The 19,448-nt window shown below is 36.9% G+C and overlaps 1 pseudogene; it reads right to left on the bottom strand.

Annotated features, from left to right (window-relative positions):
• Window positions 1-17,821: 17,821 nt before the first annotated feature.
• LOC149204523 (protein ENHANCED DISEASE RESISTANCE 2-like) lies at window positions 17,822-18,924 on the bottom strand (annotated as a pseudogene).
• Window positions 18,925-19,448: the final 524 nt, after the last annotated feature.

Below are 19,448 nucleotides of genomic sequence, written 5' to 3'. Positions count from 1 at the left end.
GATCTGTGACTTTCTCCCGAAAATTATATGTGGTTGCATTGTATAATGAGGAATATACATACAAAAACACATACCAAGAATGCCCCTCATAAACCCATATCACATAATATTACACTTCAGATCAGAAAGCCATCAGACATCATCAATCATACAAAATCCTTCAGATCAGAACCACAAAACAAATCTCATATACAACACATACATAATTTAGTCTTATATTGATCCGGATTTAAATAGGAACACAACAAATTACATATAACCACACATATAGAGATGCAATAGAAATAATACTTCATTTCATTACCCTAAAATACTAAAATATGCTTACAAACAAAAATGGAAATAAACTAGCTAGGGCGATGGTAGCTTATCTTTGAGAAGAGATGTGGTGGCTACATGCCTCTGAACTGTGTTACAATGAGGCTCAAGCCTATTTATTGTTGAGAAACAATGTAAAACCCTAAACATCCAAAAACCTAACCCTAGGAGATGAAACGCCAAACTACGGGCCCCTTTTTGGGTAAATTGGTACATCAACTTCTCGGGGTCGTAACTTTGGCATACGATCACCATTTGACGCACAATATAGCTTGTTAGAAAGATCTATCTGAGGAATACAACTTTGGGAAGAGAAAAATTCATCCATGGCCCCATGTTGCTCCCAAATTTCCCAAAAAACGTCGTTTAGGGCCTCAAAACGGCTCCGGAAGTTCAGGACTCGAAAACTGCTAAAAATAGTAAACTGTGCTACAATTAAGGAAACTGGAAAGCTGAAAGAGACAGTTGTGGGGGTCCAAGTGGGATAGGTGGGTGGCCACCAACATCCACCTGGATCATTCCTCCCCCCAGGAAGCAATGGTCCCCATTGTGTTGAGTTCCTCCATCTGCTGAACTTGGTCCCTGGTGAGCTGTTCTGCACTCTTTGATGTGTCCAGTAATGGTGGAAAGCATGGTCGAGGGCGGTCCACATTGAACACTCGCTGCAAGTGAAGGAATGGGGGAATGCTGTGCTCCAAAGCATTGTTTCCCACAACCTTGGTACTGGTGTGAGGACCACGTCGCTTCTTGTACTTGTCATTTTTCAGAATGGAGCGATGATATATCAGCCTGTTGGGTAGAGGTGCTCTGGGAGTCAGATCGAATGAATGCTTGACCTGACAGTGCAACGGTGTCCCTATGGGTGAGGAGAAGATGTTCCTGTCTGCTATCATGGCTGTATCCATCTGCTGCTGCTGCTACATGGAGGAACCCTTCGCAGGGGTCATGGATGTGGCGATGATCTTCCCCTTACTTTGGGAGCAAACCAGATAGAAAATGAATTTCCTAGTTTGGGAGATGAGCTTACTGCCTTTCTTAGCAGTGATCAAAGAGGTGGCGGTAGGTGGGGCTACCTCCAGTATCCTGTATAATGACTTACCCAAAGAAATAATGATAGCACAAGACCTTGACTCATACACAACATGTCGCCTCCATAAGTATGGTTGGCCTAATAGTACATCACAAACATCAAGAGGTGCAACATCACACAATACCTCATATGTAAAGGGCTTGATGCTGTAGGGAAGGCGACACTATTGGCGGACTCAGAGATCTCATCCTTGGTGAAGCCACCTGATACTATACGGCTGCAGGTGTGGTGTAGTCATTAGGCCCAACTGCTTCATGACCTCTGCTGAAATGATGATCTTTTGGCTGCCAATATCGGCAATGAATTGTAGTGGCAAACCATTCACCCACATTTGTGAGTGGAAAAGATGCTCCCCCTCCTTTGGATCTTCAGGTTCATTCTTCTGGGTCTTGGTGGTGGCAATAGTGGCATTGGGCTCCACATCAATGATTTGCTTCCCTTTGCCATTCCCCTTGTTAGGTTCTGAGTCAAGGTCAGAACATGTATTTGATTTTGAAGCCTTCAACTCGGCCACCAATGATTGCTTGGTCTGACACTCACTTGTGTTGTGAGTGGGGCTCTTATGGAACTCACACCACTTCCCTGTGTCCTTCTTCAACTTCATGGTGTTGTTCTTTTCTTGTGGCTTCGATGGGTTGTCTTGGGTTTCCCCGTCTTGGCTTTGTCCTTGGTTCTGCGATTTGGGGAAGCCTCCCCCTTGCTTCAGAATCGCAGATCCAAAGTCTCGCTTATTTTGTTTAAACTTTTGCTTGATTTTGACAGCATATCGGTATGCCATGCTGAATGAAGATGTTATGAAACCAGCTCACAAAAATATAGAAAAGAGAGATCCACGCCTTAGAATTCAGCCTCTTCGAGGGGGCAACCTCCTTTACATTACATAAATGAACAATTCTTGGATGATACAAATGACAAAACCTTCTTTCTATATATAGGAGTCTAAGGAATCACAATATAATCCAGCCGACCTAACAATAATAATATAAAGCCACAAAAATAACAATAGAGGGATTCTATGGGGCACAGAAATAACAACATGGGGGTAATAGGGGCACAACAATATAAATAAGGGGTATAACTACAATAGTAATGGGGTAATCACTAGTATTATAGGGACCCAACATGCCCCTCTCCTTCAAAAAAGTGTTGTCCTCAATGCTTGAGTAGTTCTGGATACTTCTGCATAAAATTCTCATCCTCCCATGTGGAATCTTCAGCAGATAAGTTCTTCCACTTGATAAGATACTCTGAAATTGATCGATTTCGTAGCTGTCGAGTTCTTGTTTCTGTGACTGCTTCCGGTTCCAATATAATTTTTCCTTCCTCGTCAAGTTCTGGCAATATTGTTTGAACTGGGAGCTTGTCGCCTATAACCTTCTTTAAACATGAAACATGGAAAACTGGGTGCAATCGAGAAGCTGCAGGAAGCTCCAATTTGTATGCCATAGTACCAATCTTTTGCAACACCTTGTACGGACCATAATACTTTGGTGATAATTTATTATCCTTCTTAGCTTGCTTTAGGGACATTTGCTTATATGGTTGTAGCCGTAGGAATACCCAATCACCTACATCAAAACTTCTTTCACTGCGATGTTGATCTGCCTGTTGTTTCATTCTATTTTGTGCCAACACGAGGTTATCCTTTAAGAGTTGGAGGACTTGTTGTTGATGTTCGATGTGATGTTCCACTGCCTGAACCTTAGAATTTTCTCTTAAATATGATGTGATGGATGGTGGTTGATACCCATAAAGTGCCATAAATGGGGTCATTTTTGTTGCTGTATGGAAGGAAGTGTTATACCACCATTCAGCCAGAGGCAACCATTTGACCCATTGTGTCTGTTTATCAGATACAAAGCAACGAAGATATCCTTCCAAACATTTGTTTACTATCTCAGTTTGCCCATCAGATTGAGGATGATAAGATGAGCTATGAGCTAACTGAGTACCAAGACAAGAAAATAATTCTGTCCAAAAATTTCCAGTGAAAATGGGATCTCTGTCACTTACAATAATCTTTGGGTTTCCATGTAGCTTTTGAATTGTTTCCATAAATGCAGTAGAAACTGTACTGGCTTTAAATGGATGTGATAATGCACAAAAGTGTGCATACTTGGTAAGTCTGTCAACTACCACCATGATGACACTCTTTCCTCAGACTTGGGTAAACCTGTGATAAAATCCATTGAAACCTCCTCCCAACGTTGGCTTGGAATGGATAAAGGTTGTAATAGACCTGGTGTCTTAATTGTTTCAACTTTATTTTGTTGGCAAACCAAACATTCCGCCACAAACTTTTGAATATCTGATTTAAGGCCATCCCAAAAAAATTCCTTCTTAACCCTGTGGTAAGTTTTTAAAAATCCTGAGTGCCCTCCTAAGGGAGAAGTGTGCAATTCCATAAGAATCTTTTGTTTTAGCTGGGAATTCTTACAGAGGTATAAGCGATCTTTGTACCATAACGAATCATTTTTCCAGCTAAATGTATCAGACGTACTGGAATCTTGTTGTAGCTTTCGAATAAGTGCCCACACTTCTTCATCATTCTTCCATTCCTCCCTTGCTTCGTTTATCCAATCTGGTTGGATAATAGAAATGGCGCACAACAATGCTTCCACATCCTCATCCTTTCTTGAGAGTGCATCTGCCACCACATTTTGCTTCCCTTTTTTGTAGATGATTTCAAAGTCATAACCCAACATCTTTGTGACCCACTTTTGTTGCTCTTCAGAGGATAATCTTTGTTCTAAAAAGTATTTAAGGCTATCATGATCCGTTTTTACCTTGAAGTGTCTTCCCATTAGGTAGGGTCGCCATTTCTTAAGTGCATGGAGTATTGCCAACATTTCCTTCTCATAAATAGCTTTTCTTAAAAACTTTCCCTTGATTGGACGACTTTCAAAAGCAATGGGTCTTTCATCTTGCATTAGAACAACACCAATTCCATTTCCTGAAGCATCACATTCCACAATAAAGGTTTTTGTGAAGTCCGGTGTAGCTAAGACCGGTGCTTGGCACATTGCCTCTTTAAGATGTTCAAAGGCCTTTGTTGCTTCCGGAGTCCATGAAAATGCATCTTTCTTCAATAATGTTGTTAGAGGTGCTGCTATTCTCCCATAATTCTTAACAAACTTGCGATAATACCCTGTCAACCCAAGAAATCCTCGCAGATGCTTTATGGATGTGGGAATTTTCCATTCCTTAATGGCTTTAATTTTGCTAGGGTCTACCTTAACTCCTTCATGAGATACAATATGACCCAAATATTCCACCTCCTGGACTCCAAAGAAACATTTGGATCTTTTTGCATATAATTGTTTCTCCTCCAATAGTTGTAGCACCCTGTCAACATGTTCAACATGATCCTTCCAAGACTTGCTGTAGATTAGTATATCATCAAAAAATACTAACACAAATTTTCTAAGGAATGGTTTGAAAATTGAATTCATCAAACCTTGAAATGTTGAAGGTGCATTGGTAAGGCCAAAAGGCATGACCAAAAATTCATAATGACCCTCATGAGTTCTAAATGCCGTTTTCGGAATGTCTTCAATCTTCATTCTGATTTGATGATATCCCGAACGAAGATCCAACTTGGTGAAGTAAATTGATCCATGCAATTCATCCAGTAATTCATCAATGACAGGAATGGGGAACTTATCTTTAATAGTGAGCTTGTTGAGCTCCCTATAATCCGGACACATGCGCCATGATCCATCCTTCTTGTGCACCAATACTACTGGAGCAGAGAAAGAACTTTGACTTGGTTGAATTATACCAGCCTCTAGCATTTCTGCAACCATACGTTCAATTTCACTTTTTTGGACATAGGGATATCTGTACGGCCTGATGTTTGGAGGAACACTTCCTGGAATCAGATGAATAGCATGATCATGATCACGCATAGGTGGGAGACCTTTGGGAGTCTCAAATACCTTGGAATGATTGTCCAGGACTTTTTGGAGATCTGGAGAAATAGATGATTCCGATGTGGAAACATCTAGCGAACATAATTGTGCAATTACACCTCTTTGCTCCTTTTTTAGAAGCTTTGTCATACCATTAGAGCTGATTATCTTTCTTGGTTTCCCTGCAATACCCCTTAATTCAACTTCCTTTCCTTCCGTAGAAAATTTGATGAAAAGTTCTTGAAAATTAAAAGCTATTGTACCCAAGGATTGTAGCCATTGGACTCCTAGTACAACATCAGCACCTCCCATTGGAATGGAAAGCATTGGGCTAGTCAATACATATTCTCCCATGGATAGCTTGATATTATGGCACTTTCCAAGAAATTTATTGTTCCTCCATTTGCAATCATCACTTGACACTCTGGTGCTGGATATAGGAAGCAATTCAATTCTTTTGCTACCCTACAATGAATAAAATTGTGGGTGCTTCCTGAATCAATCAACACTATTACCTTTTTCTTCTTGATTTGTCCTTCTATCTTGATGGTTTGAGGAGTGGTAATTCCCGCCAATGCATTACAAGATATGGTCGGATTTATTTGTTCTTCATCTAGGCTTTGTTCCTGGAGTATATCTTCTTCTTTTGACCTTTCTTGCTCCTTTTCTTCTTCCTCTTCACAATCTATGTAGAATAATTTCTTCTCAGCACACTTATGACCTTTAGTGTATTTGCTATCACAACTGTAACAAAGCCCTTTTGCTCTTTTTTCTTCCAATTGTTGTGGTGTCAACCTTATAGGTTGTGGAAGACTAGGGGCAACAACACTTCCGTCTTTATAGTTGTGAGTGGTATGCTTCCTGGTTGCCATAATTTTGCTTTCCATTTTTCTTGCTAACCTGAATGCCTTCTCTAATGAATCAGGTTCCCAAAGGCGAACATCATGTTGGATATTATCCTTTAAAGACCCTATGAACACATCAATCCTATGCTCCTCTGGAATATCTTTTACCCTTATGTTCAATTTTTGGAACTCCTCAATGTGCTCCATTACTGAACCCTTTTGTTTGAGACTTATCAATTGGCTAAAAAAAGTGTTGCTTTTTGTATCTTCATAATGTGCTATCAATTCTTCCGTAAAAATTGCCCAAGTGATAAATTTTTTACGAGAGCAAAGCCATTGATACCATACAAACTGATTTGGTTCCAAATATACAGTTGCCATACGTACCTTTTGTGTGTTTTGCACATTATTGAGATCGAAGAACTGCTCCATCTGTAATATCCATGTGGCGGGATCCTTGCCATCAAACTTCCTCATATCGATTTTTGGAATATGGTGGGTCTTCGATCCAACATTAGAATCTATGGAATCATGATTAACATTTCTTTTGTTCACATCATGAGTTTCCTTTACAACCTTTTCACCATTAGTAAGTATTTCTTGTAGAAAATTTGTCAAATCTGTCTTCAAATCTGCCATGTCTGTCTTCAAATCTGTCTTCAAATTTGCCATGTCTTTCTTCAAATCTGTCTTCAAATCTATCTTCAAATCGTCCATCTTAGCTTCCACACCATTTATCTTAGATTCCACGCCATTTATCTTAGATTCTACGCCACTTATCTTAGCTTCTGTTAGCTTTTGTGAGCGTGACATTTGTTGCACTTGTTCTTGTAATTTTGATATATCATGTAGCATTTCTTCCTCTTCTTCATGAGTCATGCTAGAGCTTTCAGGTTCCTTACTAGGTGTTTGCATTTTTTTTCTTCGGGGCATCAGTTACCGATAATAATGCTTTACTATGCCCTTTGAATTCCGTTAAACCAAGCTTACACAAAAATTAAAAAAAAAACTACACACCTTTTTTTCACTTTATAGAAGCCTGATATTGAATCTGATGTATCTCTGTAATTTCGGATCATCGAGTTCTGAAATGGTGACCTGTAGTATCCTTCTGTGTCCTCTTTCCAATGCCACAAGTCTGACCCAAATTGGATTCTCCAAGGAAGAGTTATGTGAAATCTCCCACAGTGACTTGCTTTTAGACTAGTTCAGTAGAGCGAACTTGTACGACGTGCCACGAGTCACTGTTTCAACCTTTGAATCTGAAACAGGTATACAAGAAACTACAGTCCGTCCTCTTTCTGTAACTTCTAATGAAATTTCAATCCGATCGCCAGAGAGAAAGTTATGACGATTTTCCCCAGGTCACCTGTTTTGAATGTAATTCAGGAGTCTGCAAAAAGACCAACTTCCTCAGATCATATCTCCGCAAATATCGCGCAAAAAGCTCTGAAATTCGATTCCAAGGTTCAATGCCATTTATTCTCAAATGGGTTTTTTTTGCGACTTCTGAAACATTACAGAAAAAAAGTTATAGCGAAAATGCCACGATGACCTGTTTGGAGCAGCGAAACCCTAGAATCCAAAGCTCTGATACCAAATGTTATGAAACCAGCTCACAAAAAGATAGAAAAGAGAGATCCACGCCTTAGAATTCAGCCTCTTCGAGGGGGAAACCTCCTTTACATTACATAAATGAACAATTCTTGGATGATACAAATGACAAAACCTTCTTTCTATATATAGGAGTCTAAGGAGTCACAATATAATCCAGCCGACCTAACAATAATAATATAAAGCCACAAAAATAACAATAGAGGGATTCTATGGGGCATAGAAATAGCAACATGGGGGTAATAGGGGCACAACAATATAAATAAGGGGTATAACTACAATAGTAATGGGTTAATCACTAGTATTATAGGGACCCAACATGGTTCTGCGATTTGGGGAAGCCTTCCCTTGCTTCAGAATCGCAGATCCAAAGTCTCGCTTATTTTGTTTAAACTTTTGCTTGATTTTGACAGCATATCGGTATGCCATGCTGAATGAAGAGATGTTCATGAACTCCATCTCGTCCTATATGTACCTGTGTAGGAAACCACGGTATTTGAGTACCAAATGCAGCTCAGAGTCCTTGATACCCAACTGTGTGTGAAGGGTATGAAAAATGTTTGTGAACTCCGACACATCTTGGTCCCTTCCCTACCGCAGTGTGGTCCACTTTATGTATTTGTCCTCATAGCTTTTGACAGGGGTAGCACTGCTCCTTGATGGCATCCTCGAAGGAATTCCAAGTGGGTGCGGTTGAAAATAGTGAGCCCGTACTTTCATCCTTATGCTCGCAGAATCCTTGATGTGGGGGGCTACTTTGAGAAGAGAAAAAATAATCTTTTCCCGGCTGGAAAAATCATGAACAAAAAATAACCCTCTAGCAGATTTAACCATTTATCTACGGCATCTGCATCTATCTAACCCTCGAATATGGGGATTTCAAAATTAAATTATACCTTAAAGGGTGTGGCGTTTCCATAGTAGTTGTTGGAAGCCGATGCATCGCCTCTGGGTAGTCGCTGAAGGATTTGAAAAAGCTGTCCATCATTGCGTTCCCTTGTCACTCGAGGGCTTCTTCGAGCAAGATTTTGATAGGATCTCCTGCCCCCTCATCTTTCTTTTCATCCGCCATGGGAGGCCGTCGGGATTTGTGAGGCTGGACTTGCCAAGGTTCAACCAGTTCAAGCCCTAACTCCTTATATCCCAACCTCGTTGGGGACATGCAAATAAAAATAGAGAAAAAGAATACCGCTCTAATACCACTGATCCGAATTTAAACAAGAATGCAACAAATTAAGATATAACCATACACATAGAGATGCAACAGAAATAATACTTCATTTCATTACTGTAAAATACTGAAATATGCTTACAAACAGAAATGGAAATAAACTAGCTAGGGCGATGGTAGCTTATCTCTTCGAAGAGATGTGGCGGCTACATGCCTCTAAACTGTGTTACAATGAAGCTCGAAGGCCTATTTATTGCTGAGAAACAATGGAAAACCCTAAACATCCAAAAACCTAACCCTAGGAGATGAAACGTCAAACTATGGGCCTCATTTTGGGCAAATTGGTACATCAACATCCTGGGGTTGTAACTTTGGCATATGATCTCTGTTTGACGCACACAATAGCTCGTTAGAAAAATCTATTCGAGGAATACAACTTTGGGAAGGGAAACATCGGTCCATGGACCCATGTTGCTCCCATATTTCCCAAAAAACGTCGTTTAGGGCCTCAAAATGACTCTAGAAGTTTAGGACCTAAAAAACTACTAAAAATAGTAATCTATGCTACAATTAAGGAAATTGAAAAGCTGAAAGAGACAATTGTGGGGGTCCAAGTGGGATAGTTGGGTGGCCACCAACATCCACCTGGATCATATATTAATAAATTACTTGCATTATTGAGAAATTGTTTGTTAGACTGCTGAGTCTAATAAGATTTCGTGCTTTTATCCTCATCATGTCATGTCGAGGAAGAATCGATTGAAACGAATCTACGTGATATCACCACCCTAACTCACTCTACTAACTGTTGTTAGATGTGTTGCAATGTTTGGTTTGATTGATACTTATTTTTATTTCATATTCACCTCAGGCACATATCTTTTCAGTTTTGTCATTATTCACTCATTGTTATACTGTTGGAGGCATCTGATCTCAACGAGCATTAATATAGGTAAGAAATTATCCTTGCTTTTGACTGCTTAGGGGCAACAACTCACACTGAGTTTTCTGTGTGCCAATCAACTTTGATTCTAAATAGATTTATGGGTTTGTTAGCAGTGTACAACACCTAGGGGACCTCCTTGAGACTGGAAAAGAGAATTTATAAACTAGTGGGTCTGTTATTCATTTAGAAATGCTTCTCTAACTAGACAATGAATCTACTTGACATCAGAATTTTATCTTTGAAAGGATATTCTTTGCTATTATAGTAATCTGATATTGAGTTGCAGGGATCAGATTTGAGGTTATAGTGACAATTAAATTGGTTTCTAAATCAATGGGTATGTTATTCATATAGAAATTCTTCTCGATCTTGTGATCTATTTAACAAGTGATATTGGTTGTAATGGCTTTAATTTACCCTTGTTTCTCAACAAAAATAACATTATTCATTATTCAACAAAAATGGTAACATTATTCAACAAAAACATACCTGTATGTCTCCAGCAACTAATGAATAGAATGAATGTAACACTGTGCACACACTCTATTTGTATGTCTCTAGTAGCTGATGAATAGAATGAATGTAACAGTGTGCACACACTCAGTTTGTATGTTTCCAACAACTTCTAAATAGAACGAATGTAACAATGTCTGAACACTTTGATTGCGTGTCTCCAATAGCTAATGAGTAGAATGAATGTTTGAAATGAAAAAGAGTAAGAGTTGATGTTTTATAGTTTTTTCACATAGAATTTAATTCTTAGGGAAGATTGGCATGTATTTCCATCTCCAAAACTCAAATGTGTGGCCTGGATTGATTTGTACATGATCAAATAGTTGATAATTTTTTATGGTTGATCCATGTGATTTCCTGTTTTTAATTCCTGAATTGAAAAGGCTGGTGTGTTTAGTATTTGAATTTAAAGGGTTGGTGTCATTTATTGCATCCTATGAACTAATTCCTGATTTGAATGTTGTCATTTATTGTCTTTAATCTTGAATTGAATGTTGTCATTTATTGTCTTTAATAGGTTGAATGGTTAAAAACACATGTAAATATGGCTGACACACATTTCACCTATTCTTGTGCAAGTATTACTGAGCAATGGGATGTGTTGCTCTGGTGGAAATCTGTAGGGGACTGTTTGATGGGATATGTGTACTCATGAATAGAATTCAATGGAATGTTTTGTAGCACATTTTGACTTATTTGGTAATTCAGAGTTGGAGATATTTGGGACATTATGTCTTGTCAACATGTGATGTTAAGGTTTGGTATTTGACACTTTTTAGCCCAATCAATATGTGGGCCCATTTTGGACTAAATTATATAACTTAATATAAACTATTTATGTGCATATTTTTGATGATTTATGAATATTGTTTGATGGATGTGTGGGACCAGTACTATAACTAGTATTGGTCCCTGCACAACAATAGAAGGCTCTCCCCTAGTGAAACTTTCTAGTTAATGTCAATACCCTTAAGGTATGAGTGCATGTTCGGAAGCCAATCTGCAAGGAAGGAGATCAGAAGAAAAATCGAGGAGCTCAAGAATCAATGAATTGATTAATCAATAATGTAGGTTAGGATTTGTATATTCTCTTTCAAAAATTGTTGCGAAGAAGTTGAAGGTGTTTTTAATATTTATTTGTATTTATAATGTCTTGGTATGGAAGTGTTTATTGTGGAACAAAAGATTATTATGGTGGCAAGTCACCTAAATAGTATAGGGTAGAAACCCATGCAGTTCATAAACCAAAACGCCAACACATATTATCCTTCTAAACCGTAAAAAATCCATAATTTTTTTATCATTCTAAACCATAAAGTCTACACATAGTTATTCTCCCAAACCCTAGAAATTATAACACAGATTTAACCTTCTCCCAAAGTGTTTTGAATTTCCTATGATGGGTTTGGCTGGGTAGATTTAGCCCATCAAGGAGACTTGTTTTTGTCTTCCTTCATCCAACGATTTTTTACGACATGTAAAAGGATAATTATTAGATTTTGATTTTTGACATGGAGCCGAGTGATATTATTATCTAATTGCTAAAAAAATTAGATGCTCAAAGGACAACGATTATATTTTATTTTTTGACATGGATTCGAGTGATATTATTATCTACTTGCTAAAAATTTCATATGCCTAATAAAGACAACTTTTAAAAACCACCTATGTATATATCGTCATGGAAGTATATTCACAATACCTCAAACAACTGTGTTGCAATGGTGGGAAGAGGGAAAATAGAGATCAAAAGGATAGAAAATACAACGAGCAAGCAAGCCACCATCTCTACTTGCTAAAAATTTCAGACGCCTAATAATGATAGCTTTTAAAAATCATCTATGTATATATGGTTGTGGAAGTATATTCACAATACCTCAAACAACTGTATTGTAGTGATGGGAAGATGAAAAATAGAGATTAGAAGGATAGAAAATCCAACGAGCAAGCAAGCCACCTTCTCCGAGCGAAGAGCAGGTCTACTTAAGAAGGAAAAATAACTGTCCATCCTCTATTGTGCAGACATAACCGTGTTCATCTTTTTAAGCTCATGAAAGTTATTCAATTATTCTAGTTCAGATATTAATAGCATTTTGGGGCGTTACATGAAGCAGTTATGTAATTGTATGTTTAAACTATTAGGGCACATAAATAGAGAATGCTTAAAGTTGTTTCTTACATTATTTTTTTTACAAATTGGCTGCTAGCTACGTTCCCTCGGATGGCTGGATTCTTTTGGCTCTTCAAAATAAAGACCACTGAGGACATGAAGAATGTGACTATTATAAGCCATAACTTAGTAGTGAAAGACTTCATAAAAATCAAGGCAGAACGAAGAAATGAAATTTTCATCTTTCAAATAGACTACTGCCATTAGACTTGAGTCGAAAAAAGGTTGTGTAAAATCTACTTTCTTGGATCGTTTTGTTGTGATGGCCATGTATCCTACAATTGCATCAAGTTCCTGAAAATGAAGAAAAATTATAAGAAAAATATGATAAATTATATGTCTGTCACTGCAAAACACAATTAGTTGAATGAATTCATCTTAGCTCGATAGCGCAATAACTCCCTTCCCTAATGCGATATACTTGACCATGAAATTTAGGGTTTCTATTTCCTTTTCAAATTCCTTCACAAAGAATCCCATGTAGTTTCTTCTAAGGCACTCCTGCACTAAATCTAGTGGAACTTGGACAAGGAGATGTTGTGTGATTTTCTAGTGCATGTGCATGTATATTCTCCTCATAAATCGTATGGACGGTAATGATAAGAATGAGGTAGAAAACCAAACATCTTAATCCCATGCCACCCATTCCCAAGTGCTCACTAAAGGAAGGATCTGCAAGGAGTGGTAAAAATTGACATAGGATTTTGCACCTTGTTTACTTTTCAGTTCAAGTGGCAAAATGCACGTATAATATAGGCTTTCAAGGTCGATTATGGAGATATTATTTTTCTGTATAAGTTCTATGTTTGAAATAGTGAAAGAAAATGAACCAGAATGTCATGTGAAACTTCGGTGTAACTGGTATATCATTGTGCTGATTATTTCTTAATTTATTTAAACTATTTGGTAGGTTCTATTCATGGCAAGATGATCTTCCAATATTCCATTCCTTTGGTGTACCTTTACACATTTTGGGGCAACTACTAGTTTAAAATTAAACAAAACTCTAGCGTGTATGCACTGTATTTTTAAAATTGTACATCTCTCTCTCTCTCTCTCTCTCTCTCTCTCTCTCTCTCTCTCTCTCTCTCTATATCTATATATATATATATATATATATATATATATAGGTAAATTGTATTAAATAGGATTACATCAAATTGTTTGGTTTTGTAATATAAAAATAAAAGTTTTTGGAAATCATGTTCAAACGTGATGTCGAATGTTATAAAAGTTTATTTATTCTAATTTTACTATATTAGCACTCGTATTGGTCAAGCGCACTCTCACACACAATCATGTATGTGTGCGTGTGCGTATATACACATATGTATGAACACGTCTATGCATGCGTACATACATGCACACATATATATATATATTTCTTTAAAGACTTTTCTGGATAAATCACATAGGTTTATTGAGGTCGATGTTTTTCGAACCACTTACTTCGGTTCATCATCAAGACAAAGATGGATAGTCTGATCCATTAGAAAAATTATATAATAGGGATGTATGGCTAAACCCAAGATGGATAGTTTGATCCATTAAAAAAATTATATAGTAGAAATGCAATGGCTAAATCCAAAACTCAAAGTTATAGATTAAATAAACTTTATAAAAAATATATATAAGACAAATTGAAATTAGAAAAAAGGGAAATAAATTAAATATTATAATGTTAATATAAACATTAAAACTAATAATAATTAAAGTCAAAAAGAAAAAAGAAAAAAGAAGTCGATGAAAATTTAAAAAAGAGAAGAATTCTGATTAGAATAAGCAAGCATAAATTGCTATAATAAAATAATCACTAACACACACACACTAGTGGAATCAAAAGAAAAGGAAGTAAAATATTACAATATGATTAAGATAATCTCAAGTTAGGGACAAAATACAATAAAATATTTTTAATTTAAAAGGAAATAATTTAAGCATAAATAAATGAGAGATGAAAACAAAAATTATAAAGAGAATAATCTAGAGAAATGATTAAAAATTAAATAAATCAAGATAGATTGAATATACAAAATATGTTTTTTGGAAGGAAAATCAATTTATAATGGAAAGACTAAACCAAAAAAATTTTTAAAATAAAAAATACAAATGAATAAAAATAAATTTCTTACAACAAAATTTAAAAACAAACACTAGAATGGGATTAAATAAATTAATAAATTATGGATAAAAAGAGAAAGCAAAAGAAGAAAAGGAATTTCCCAAGAGAGGAGACAAAAGAGAAGAAGGACTAAACCTAGGAATAAAGATACATGATCCAACAACTACTAATCATAAAACCATCATCCCTATTTAGCATATTAGGCCTTTTTTCAATTTTGATAGCCTCCCTTAATTTCCGGTGATGAAAATGATCAACCTTGGCAATGATATGGGAATCCACAATATCAATATGGTGTTTTGTCTTCTCAACATGCTCGACTAGAGCTAAGGAGTGATCCCTACTATGTTTAATGTTAGTTGCATGCTCTTGAATCCTTTGACTTATGGAACGACCCTTTTGTCCAATGTAGGGGGTCCCACATGAACATGGGACCAAATAAACACCTTTCATGTTTCCAGGTTCTACAAGGTCTTTGAAGGATCTTAGGGAGCTACAAATGGTGTTCATGGGTCTAAAGGTAGATGAAATATTGTGCTTCCCAAGGATCCAAGCAATCTTATCGGTAGTCCCTTAGATAAAGGGAAGTTGAATGCTAGAAACTAATTCTTCTGGATCTTTCCTTACTTTTGGACCTTTGCTTGCTTTTAAAAAGGCTTTAATACCTTGGTATTTATTATAGCCATTCATTTCAAAAACATTAAGGAGATGGTTTTCTCATTCTCCAGTGACTTTCATCAGAAACCCTTAAAGCATGACTAGCTAATGTACTGAGAACTCCCATCTTCTGAGCAAGGAAGTGATGGGAATAAACATGAAGATATTGTTTAGTGTAAGTCTTCTTAAGAAAGGCCTGGTAGGAGAAATAACCAACCTCTTTCTTAGAGATCAGAACATCAAGGAAGGGCAGGCTACCATTAACCTCAAGCTCCATGGTGAACTTGATTGATCTGGATTGATTGTTAAGATGTTTGAAAAACATATTCAATTTATCACAAACATGAGGCCACAAGGTGAAGGTATCATCCACAAACCTTTCCACAACTTTGACCATAATTGGGTTGAAGCCAAAGCCTTAGATTCAAAACCTTCAATGAACATGTTAGCTACTATGGGAGATAACAAAGAACCCATGCCAACACCACAAGTTTGTTCATAGAATTCACCCTCGAAGCTGAAAAAAGTTGAGGTAAGACAAATCTCAACGAGCTTGGCTGTATAAGGATCAATGATGTGATTTATTACCTCAACAACCTCATTAATAGGGATATCAGTGTAAAGTGAAACCACATCAAAATTGACCATAATATCACTTGGTTCAAACTTTACATCATTTAACTCCTTAAGGAAGGAGGAGGAGTCCTTAACAAATGAATCAGTACGACGAACTAGGGGCTTGAGCTTCCAGACTACATATTTAGTTAGAAGATAAGTAGGCCCACAAATTGTATTGACAATGGGTCTAAGGGAGCCCCTTCTTTATGAATCTTGGGGAGCCCACATATCTTAGGATTAATAGGGTTGCTTTGAATCAACTTATGGCTTATGGAGCTAAAAAGTTATTAGATTTAATAACAATAGCAATAATTTATGAATTTTTTTTTAGGGGTTCTTACTAAGCTTCTTGTAACTACTGCTATTACATAGATGATCCATCATTTTTATTTTATAATCATCCCTATTCATGATAGCTACCACTCCACCCTTATCAGATTTAAAAATAACAATGACAGGGTTATTTTTCAAAGCTTTAAGGGATACAAATTCTGACTCGCTAATATTGCTCTTAGGGGGTTTCACCTTCATAAGAACAATTGCACAGTCCCTTAAAGCCAAATTCAATGTTACAAATAATCTCCTCAACATGTATCTTTTTAGGGGCAAGGGAAAAGTTTAGCCCTTTTTCTAGAATACAATACATTGGAAAATCTAGACAGATTAATCGCCCTCTTATTAGAAGAGGGGGAAAAAGAATTGTTATCATAATTATAATTATTATTAATATTTTTATTCTTGTCTTTGTTATTATTAAAATCAATCTCCCTAATATTATTATTAAAATTGTAAACAACGTCATTATTATTATTATTAATATTAATATTAATAAAATCTTTAATATTAAATTTGACATTATTAATATGATTATTAATATTACTGGAATAAAAACTATTATTGATATTATTATTAATATTAAAATTACTATTATTAATATTATTATTCCTAAAGTCCAAATCATCATTATTACTAGCAATTTCACCTAAAGTTGAAAAGGAACGCCGAAGGCTATGGCCACCTGACTGGCAATGAATAACATTCCACCTTTCACGCATTTCTACAATATTTGACTGAATTCTTGTCGTCCTTTAGATTTGTTGTTAGTTGTTATTTTGCTTTCAAATCTCACTATATAAGTCGCCTTTTCATTTTGTTTTTTGACGCGAGTGTCATCGGTTCCACAGTTATATTTATGTTTCCATGGCTCTCAACTACCATTTCATATACACATGGTGCTCCTCCAACGTTCGTTACGGTTCTCCTCGTCATACAAACCAAACTATGCAACTTAAACACAACATAGAATGATGGATAGTTGAGATCTCTAGTGCAAAGTGTAATTTGGGGCAACATGTTGCATTCCTTGTTAGAATATGATTTTTCTTTGCTGCGTAATTAAGGCTACACATCAAAATAACGTAATTGTCCATTCCAAGATCGTAGATGAAACTAGGATCCAAGGCAACATTGGGATTCACATGACCCGTGCCCATTGCAAAGGCGCTTGCAAGTAAACCGGTGAATGAGTCGGCGCTTGCAGGTAAACCGATGAATGAGTCGCTTATAGGGATTTTGCGATTATCAAAGAAATAAATTGTTCTAAGAACTGATCGAAATATAGTGTGGATGATCCATAGTTTGAGTCTTCTGGTACATCAATGAATTCATCCATTGCATCACTAAATTCATCCATTGCATCACTAAATTGAAGGAAAGATCTAGCTGAATCATTTGCTTGAAGGAAACTATCATGCACTTGCAATCTAACATTAAAGCTTTGTTCTTCTTCTGTCATTGGACTTGTGCCCTCTTTTACATGTCTTCCATCCATTTGCATTGTTGCATTTTAATTAATTAGCTCACACGATGATAACTCAGAATATGGATAATGTACTAGTTTGGCCTTGAACATATCCCTCATGGCTGTAATGCACCCAAGCATTTTAAGAGCTATATTCCTTTCATAGGAAGATAGTAAATAAGATTTCCAATATTTCCAATCTAAAACTAGCATGTGTTTCACCACTGTAGATGCATGTTGTTGGGGACGAGTCAATGGTGATATTACATATCCTCCCATTTTTATGCAGGCATGCACAAATCCATGCAATGGTGGACACTTCCTATGCTCCACATAATGATAAAGTATCTCATAGGAGGCATCGTACTCTCTTCTCGAGTAATGAAGTAGCAACAAATCTCTTGGTGTCAATCCCTTGTACAAGGAATCTAGTTACTATGGAATTGTTTGTGAACAATGTCTGTGTGACTATCCAAGTTCTCAATAACTTGAGGGCCCAAGAGTCATAATAGTATCAAATATTGATTCACAGGTTGCATCCACAACACCAACTACCATCACTACTCCATGATCACCCCAACACTTGCTTTTAAATTCTCCATCTCTTGCCTCTTCAAATAATCGAAATCCATTCTCACGACCAAAAATTATCCACGGTGAAGGTGCAACAACAATAGTAGTTGGCTACATTATAGACAACCATCTTGTACAATATGCAAATCAATAGTTGTTCTGAGGAGGGCAGACTCCTTTTTGGTACTAGACCTAGAAGAGAGCCTCTTGTTCTTAGAATAAATTAAAATCTCGTCTTCTTGACAGGGTTGGGCCTGTAAAGCAACTTCTTTTAAAAAATGCATCCACCTGGCAGCCTTTTCTGAACTCCCTGCTCCCAACTTAAGGTTATCATCATGATTAGAGGAATCATATAAAGTGAAAACAAATAGGACTTTTCTGTGAACATTCTCTCTTTCGTTGTCTGCAACTCGTATGCATGGGTTGATATGCATTGTTTTTACAGGTTCCTTTTTGTTGTCTTTGGGTGAGGACTTGAAGCATATGAGAGTATTCCCATGCAACATAAAATACTTCTTTCTATAAGAATGCAATCTCAAGCACTTGGGATGTATTGTGTGCAACCATCCTTCCATGGTGCAATCCCCTATTGCATAAAATATGAGACAAAAATTCTAGTATGTCTCCTAATCACCACGGTGGAAAAGGCATCTGGATTCTTTGAAATAACAGGGGCATTTAGCGAAGAGAAGAAAAATAAATCACGTCGATCTAAAATATCCTTTTGAGGGGGCATTCATGTCGAGCAACGAACTGAATCACGTCGCAAGTTTGAAACGCGGGGAGAAAGATCAGAGCCTTTGATTCAATAAATCAATTCACACATTTTGTAGCCACAAAGGGAAAACCAGGTGGTTGTTATCATTTACACTGTTCTATTCTATTCTCTCGGCTAGACCGAGTGTGTGCACTCACATAAAGAAAGGCGTATTCGGACAAGGCGAAAGGAGAAAGATCATTGTTGGTGAATAGGCTAGTGAAGAGGTTGTTGTCGTGAATGTGTAATTGCACAACACATGTGTTGAGAGCCAATTTTATCAAAGCAGGTGTCCACGCCGGATGAGAAATGTGTACAAGCCCAATGATGTCAGTCACATGA

Source organism: Pinus tabuliformis, chromosome 1_2 (assembly GCF_031772625.1).
Source record: "Pinus tabuliformis cultivar Carrire ecotype Pingquan chromosome 1_2, CPIR1, whole genome shotgun sequence".
NCBI classification, from domain to species: domain Eukaryota; kingdom Viridiplantae; phylum Streptophyta; class Pinopsida; order Pinales; family Pinaceae; genus Pinus; species Pinus tabuliformis.
The sequence above is the reverse complement of the archived record's forward strand: the minus strand, read 5'-3'. Positions and strand labels throughout refer to the sequence as shown.